The sequence below is a fragment of the Tupaia chinensis genome, unplaced genomic scaffold (assembly GCF_000334495.1).
Source record: "Tupaia chinensis unplaced genomic scaffold, TupChi_1.0 Scaffold144197_1, whole genome shotgun sequence".
NCBI lineage: Eukaryota > Metazoa > Chordata > Mammalia > Scandentia > Tupaiidae > Tupaia > Tupaia belangeri.
Genome location: NW_006204054.1, coordinates 339,344 through 346,221, shown reverse-complemented (window position 1 = coordinate 346,221; position 6,878 = coordinate 339,344). Strand labels below are relative to the sequence as shown.

The 6,878-nt window shown below is 57.5% G+C and overlaps 1 protein-coding gene across 1 annotated transcript in view; it reads left to right on the top strand.

Annotated features, from left to right (window-relative positions):
- The first annotated feature begins 6,789 nt into the window (after positions 1-6,789).
- LOC106733605 (caspase recruitment domain-containing protein 10-like) overlaps positions 6,790-6,878 on the top strand; it is a 3,831-nt gene continuing 3,742 nt past the window's right edge. The window contains exon 1 of the mRNA XM_014583269.1: positions 6,790-6,843. The gene's annotated coding sequence lies outside the window, so the exon portion shown is untranslated. The remainder of the gene's footprint in view (positions 6,844-6,878) is intronic.

Sequence of the window (6,878 nt, the reverse complement as noted above, 5' to 3'; positions counted from 1 at the left end):
TCCTGCTGATACCACGTGAGCAGAGGTGACCTGTCCTTGCTCCGAACTACCCAACTGCAGACCCCTGAGCTAAACAACACAGGCCGGTCTTTATACTGCTGCACTGCGGGGCGGACTGGCATGCAGCGACAGCTAACCGGAACACCTGGCAGCTTTATTCCCCAGTGCCCTCTCCCTCCACCCATGTTGGCTGCACCTGGGTACACCCACTTCCCTATTGCAGGAATGTGCTTCCCTCTCTAGGGTACAGAAGTCTGTCCTACTCTTCCAACCCAGCTTCTTCCACACCTCCTCCAGGAAGCCTTCCTGCTTACAATACTGGATGGTGCTGAAGAGCAAGCTGACTTTAGAACCTAGGTTCCAATTCCGGGTCACCTGTTTTCAGCGGGATGGCTTTGGGCAAGTTTTTTAACTCTGAGCCTCGGTTTCCTCATCCATAAGATCTGTGAAATAGAGGATTAAAGGTATCGCCCCTCAGAAGGCACTGAGAATGTGGCACACGACAAGCTCTCCAGAGCGCTGGCTCCATGGTGCGACGTAGCTCACTACTCAAGAGAAGCTGGGTACCACATGGCAACTGCAGTTTGAGTCCCCCACCATTGCAGCTTACTTCATCCTGAAATACGCCAGGCACCTGTGTGAATGTCCAAGATCGAACGGGCTGGAGGACTGCAGGGAGGGGATCTCGGCGTGTCCAGACCCTGCGGAGGGTGCTCCTCTTTCTCCCCCTCTCGTCTGCACAGGCACACAGGAACAAGCGCCCTGTGATGTTGGTCACATCATCATTGCCCTGGCCCTACGGTGCTGCCATCTGAGCTCTGGGAGCCCCCCGCAGGGAGCCTACAGCGCAGTATTCGCTCATTCACTTGGTGCGTGTCTCGAGTACAAGCGCGTGCCAGGCACTGATGAGTGGGCTCTGCACGTGGGACTCACGAGGCATCCAAGGGGCAGAGGGGGATCTGAATTAGGGTTTTCTCGAACGCTCCGAGGCCGCTCATTCTCCCAGCAGTGTGCGGAGGCTGACGCAGCTTCCCAGTGGGGACCGGGCACCTCTGCTGTGGCTCTGCCTGAGCCTCGGCTTCCTCGCCTGCACCTGGGGCAGGGCTAGGCCCCGCCCCCTGGGGTTGCGTGAGATGGGTTGGGTTCGGCACCTGGCACAGGGCTGTGGCGCCCTCCACAACCACGTGACCTCCGCTGGGATGATTATTCACCAGCCTTCCAGGCAGAGACCGCCCACTCACCTCATCTCCTCCCCTGGCTGGGGGGTGGGTCTGAGTCATGGGCACAAAGATGAGCAGGACCCACGTTTGCAATAGTACGAGTTAGAACAGGTGAGGAGCAAGGGTCCTTTGGAGAACGAGATTTACGGACTCTGGGCCTTTGCAGTGGCTGTTCCTTCTGCGTTCCCCTGTTCCTCAGCTTTGGATGCTCCCGAGCTGAGCTGCGATTTTCTTCTCTTCTTGCTTTAAGCAACTGCACTGGAAGCGGTTGTGTGCGGGCCCGTTCTCGCGGGGCAGCACCTGGGTCCATTCATTTGGGTCCCCAGGCACCGGACAGGGCTGGGCAGAGGCTGGGCCAGAAACGCTGCTGGCAGGTGGGGAGGTCCCAACCTAATGGCAGGCTGAGGGTCCTGGAGGGCAGACCCTCCCTCCATACTTAACACCAGCAATACGTCCTGTCCTGTCTGTCCTGTCCTTTTCTCTGTGACCTTGCCAAGCCTGTCCCACTGTGGGGAAAGATGCATGTCACCGGAGAACCTCCCCCATCACGCCCCCTTCGGTTTGCTAAGAAGACTCAGAAGTTAACCCTGGAAGACACAGGTACACTCTGCATCGGGGACATGATAAACCCCCAGAACTGTTTGCTAGGGCCAGCCAGTGGCCTGCTGGTTAAGGTGGCTGGATCCCACCTGGCCGACTGTGTGGTTCAAGACCCAGGCCCAGTGGCTCGAGAAACACCGAGTACACGTGTGTGCGTGTCCAGAATCCTGAGAGGAGAGTGCAGAAGGGACTGTGGTGTGGCTATCCCCATGGGGGAGGGTGCTTTCTCACTTTTTTCTCTTTCTCTCTGTCTTACTGGGGAACACACATGCCCTCTAGCATAAACAAAAACAAAACCAGAAAACCTGGAAAGCTGTTTGCTCTCAGTGTCACCGAGTGCCAGCTTTGTGCCAACACTTCCACAATTCATTCATTCCAGCAGACACAACCATGATTGTCTCCACTCATTCCCTCCCAAGGTCATGGCCTCACTCCAGCGGCAGGGCTGGGATTTGAACCCAGATCTGGGTGACCCCAGGGTCAGGCGGGGAGCAGAAGAAGGCACTCTGGCTTGCAGGGAACCCAGTGACTCAGAGCCGGGCCTGCCGCTGACTCAGCCGGGGTGATGCCACAGCCTTTCTCTGGAATTCAGCCCCAGGCTGCATTCTGTGGCCACCTCCTCCGGGACACCTTCAGGGATGCTGGTGAGCTGGCGAGTGGCTCAGGTCCCCACGGCAGCCCTCAGCTGAGTTCTGTGTACCCCGTGAATTCTTCCCTTCCTTCTTTCTTTCTTCTCTCTCTTTTTTTAACTATAGGGCATTTGCCCTCGCTGGAGAGAGAGATAGGGACAGTGGGTGGGGAGCTGGGATGGCCATGCCGCAATCCCCCTCCTCTCGGGCTTTGGGGCATGCACATATATGTCCCTGACGAACCGTGCAGTCAGCCGTGTGGGTTCCAGCTGCCTTAGCCACTACACCAGGTGAAGGGGGCTTGGTGTGATGGGTGTCATGCTCCAGCCACCTTGTGTTGCAGAGGGGTAAACTGAGGCCCAGAGAGGCCCAGCGTTGGATCCAGCTGTCACAGCTGTCACCCCCCCCCCTCAGAAACCCAGCTCTAATTTCCTGTCTCATCTCTTAGCCCAGCCCCCTGCCCCAGCCCTGAGCCCTCCCAGCCTAGCCCAGCCCCTTGGTCTGGTGCCCAGACCCCGGCCAGGCAGGCGCTAGTCTCTAACCAATCTGAATTGAGCAGGGAGTCAGCACTAGTCTCTAACCAATCTGAACTGAGCAGGGCGTCAGTCAGCTTTTCTGCTCCCACTGTCAAGGCTGCTAGGGGTGGGCCCTAGAGAAAGGAAAGGTGGAACAGGGCCATCTCTCCCTCTGGGCCCTGCAGGAGCTCCCAGGTTTCTGGGAGATGTGATCACCCATGCTGGAGGGGAGCTCTCGCAGCCATCCTGTCTCTGCTCCCACTGTCACGCTCTGCCCTGGGGTGCTCAGGGTGCGCCAGGCCACGGCAGCCTCAGTTTCCCCAATATCTGTGAGAGGATAGCTTTAAAGATCGTCCCAGCCCAGACTCGTGTGATTGGGCACGGTAGGGGGGCAGTCTCCCCTCACTTCCCTACTCCCATGGACTGGGTCTCAGGCCAGGCCTTCAGGCAGAGGTGCCCTGGGGGGTTCCTGGTGACTTCAATGGAGGATCTGCATTTAGCACCTGCCTGTGCTCAGCCAGACCCCTCACACCCTGAGGGATGTGCCAGAGAAGGGGAGCGTGTGCAGTGCTGGGGTCTGAGCCTGTCCTGCAGCCCATCAGAAGGGATTTTCCTTGTCCTGGGGCACTTCCCCAGCCTCCTGTTGAACGGCTCCTGTGTGCCAGGGCCTGAGCTGGGATGGCTCCTGGCGCAGGGGGCTGGGGTGGGGAGCCCCAGTTCACCACGTACCCACGTCTACAGACCAGATTCCTGGAACAGTCCCAGGCTACCAAAGGAGCAGCAGAAGCGTGGGGCTTACTTCCCGGAGCTTGGTGTTGGCTTTGGGAAGAAAAATAGTGTTACTGCCCATAACAGAGGACAAAGTCCGAGATCTGGCCTCCGGCCTCTGCTCTGCCCTTCTCCTCCCTGACTGCCCTCCTCATCCTCACTGTGTGGGGCAGCCAGCCCGCTCCCATTCACTGGGAGGGCTCTGTCATCAGGGGAGCAGGCAGCCGTCGGGCACAGTGAGCACGGGGGCCCCTCAGATGTAGAGAAGTTGCGCAGAGTGTCTTGAGCGGGCTCATGGGCTCAGCTTGGAGGCTCTTGTCCCAAAGGAGGTGACACATTTGTTCTGAGACTTAAATAGCTAGAAGGAATCCTCCATGCCAGGAGCAGAGGGGCGAGGGGCTAGCATTTCAGGCAGGGGGAACAAGCTGGGCCAGGGCCCTCAGCTAAAAAAACCTGACGGGTTCCCGGCAGAGCACGAGGCTGGCGAGATAAGGGGGCAGTAGGAGAGGGCTGGAGAGGCTGGCAGGATCCGGGGTTTGTGTTTCATTCCAGTTTGGTGGGAAACCCTTTGGGAGGTTTTAAGCCAGAGAAAAACCTGTTTTGAAAATGATCTCTCTGGCTGCAGAGTAATGAACTATAGCCCAGAGCCGGGGGGGGGGGGGTCTGCGGGGGGTTGAGCCGGGGGGGGGGGCTGTCGGGGTGCTTCACCTGGGCCAGTGAGGCCAGAAAGGATGTTGACAGATTTATGACATGGGGGCATGCTTCGTGATGAGTTGGGAAGAAGGCCGACAGTCCTGTACCCACTCACAGATGCAGGAACTGCTCGGAAAGATTCCCTCCTTGGGGTGGAGGGACTCTTAGACCATTTTACAGAGGCAGAGATTGAGAGGGAAAGGGAAGTGCCGAATGTAGGTCTCCAGGGCACGTTCCCAGCTCCTGGGCCGTCCTCCTCTCCAGGTGTGGCTGGGATTACTCACCACCTGCCTTCCACAGACAGCGGCGATGGAGAGGCCTAGAGGGCTCGTGGTTGTGTGCTGGGCTAGAACCCAGGGCCCTGGTGCGGGCTAGGCCCTCTGTCTCCTGGCTGTAGTCCCTGCTTCCTGGCATGGCGACAGGGAAGGTGGGTGTAGCAGAACCCACGAGAGAAGCATCGGAGGGGATGCATAACTACATGCTTCCGCCCTCAGCGCTGTGGACGCCCTGGGACGGGAGACAGATGGGGGCTCCGCCCTTTGTGTGGAAGCGGTCTGTCCCCGCCTGCCTCCTGCTGGGCTCAATGCCCGCAGAGGCCACGCGTGTGCAGGTACATATGTGTGTGTGTGAGTGGTGCCCACAGGAACTCTTCAGCTTCCCCGGGAGTCCTGGGCACTGAGGGACCCAGCTAACATACCCTGCTCAGACCCATGTCCCCTTGTCCCCTGTCCCCTTACCTGCAGGTCTCGGTTTCTGCGCTTGGTCTCAGCACTCTGTGTACCCTTCTTGATGAGAAAATAATTAACCACACACTCACTTTCCAAGGCTTCTGTGTCGCCCTGGCCAAGTTACAACTATGCACACTGAGCCGGGGCGGGGGTGCGGGCCGGGAGGAACTGCTCCAGCTGGGAGGGCAGTGGGAGGCATGGGCAGAGGTGGGGTGCACAGGCAGGGAAGGTGTGTGCTGGGAGGGAGGGAGGCCTGATGTGTGCTTGGGACAGGGAGAAGATGGGGGCTGGGCTTGGGTCTCATGCCCCAACTGTCTTGCTGTGTGAATCTAGGCAAGTACCTTGTCCTCTCTGGGCCTCCGCTGCCTCCTCTGTCAACTGCGGAATCTGCACTGGAATTCAGGTTTTTCAGAGCATTTCTTCTGTTTGCCGTTCATTAAGTCTGGGAGGGGACGCCGGGATATATTATGAAGGAGTTCAGGAAATGCTGCCCCCAAATACGCTGCTTTGGGATGCCAGTCACTTTGATTTGGGACCTCCAGATGCAGGTCAAGGCTTGGTCTGACCCCCGTTTCTGCCTAAGGACGGTCCTCCAAAAGGAACTGGCTTAGAGTCCCCTTCCGGAAATCCTACCAGGCCGGAGGGTTAACCTGGACCATGGGAAAGCAGACTGGGGTTTGACAGCACGTCCAGACAGCCGATCACCAATCCTTCTGAAGGCCGCTCGCAGACGGCTTTTACTACTGAGAGACTTATCTCCACAATAGTATAGCCTTTATGCGCCACACAAGGGGTCTCTAAAAAGCACATGGAGAGCTGGCAGGGCCGTGGTGGTAAAGGGCGCTGACTCCTACATGGCAGACCACGGTTTGAGTCCCAGACCCTGCTAGCTTGCTTTCTCACTCCCCCTTACCCCCACCCCTCTTGCTCTGTCCCTCTTTGGTCAAATTAAAATAAATAAACAAAGGTAAATAAAATAATAATTATTTTAAAAAGAGCATGGGAAAAGCATACTAAGAAAAGAGTATGCATGGATGTCCAATGTTTTCGCACCAGAATAATCTCATATTTTAGCTGCATTTTCCCATGCACTTTTGGAAGTTCCTGCACCTCCCCTGACCCTCTGGTAACCTGTGTGGTCACCACCCTCAGAAGCCCCAGTCCCTACCCCTTCCTGTGGCACAGGAAACTCCACATGAACGCCAATCATCTGACTCTCCTTCTAGTCTGCATTCTGGGGGACGCCTGTGGGTCGGCATGTAATTCACATGGTTTTTCTCTTGTTAATCTGTCTCATGTAACTTAATCTGCAGCCCAACCGAGGAACGTGGATAGGACAGGCGGAAGAAAGCTATTATTCTGATCCCCCTATGGCAAGGAGCCGTGTGACCCTGTGTGCTGGTGTGTCCCCGTGTGCTGTGGTGTGTGCACGGTGCAGTGAGATGGCGTGTGTTGTGTGAACTGTGTGATGTGACTTGGAGTAACATGTGCTGTGTGACATGGCCGTATGTGCTACTGTGATGTGTGTTGTGTGGCATGACTGTACTGGAGTGACGTGCACTGTGTGTCCTCACACTGTGTGATGCGTGTGTGTGTGTGTGCGTGTGTGTATGTGTTGGTCAGCACAGGGCGCGTTTGTGGGCAGGCTGTGCGGCGCTCGGCGTGTGCAGGGCGACGCGCGCGGCGGGAGGTGTGGCGGCGCGCAGGGGTGCGGGGGGTGGGGGT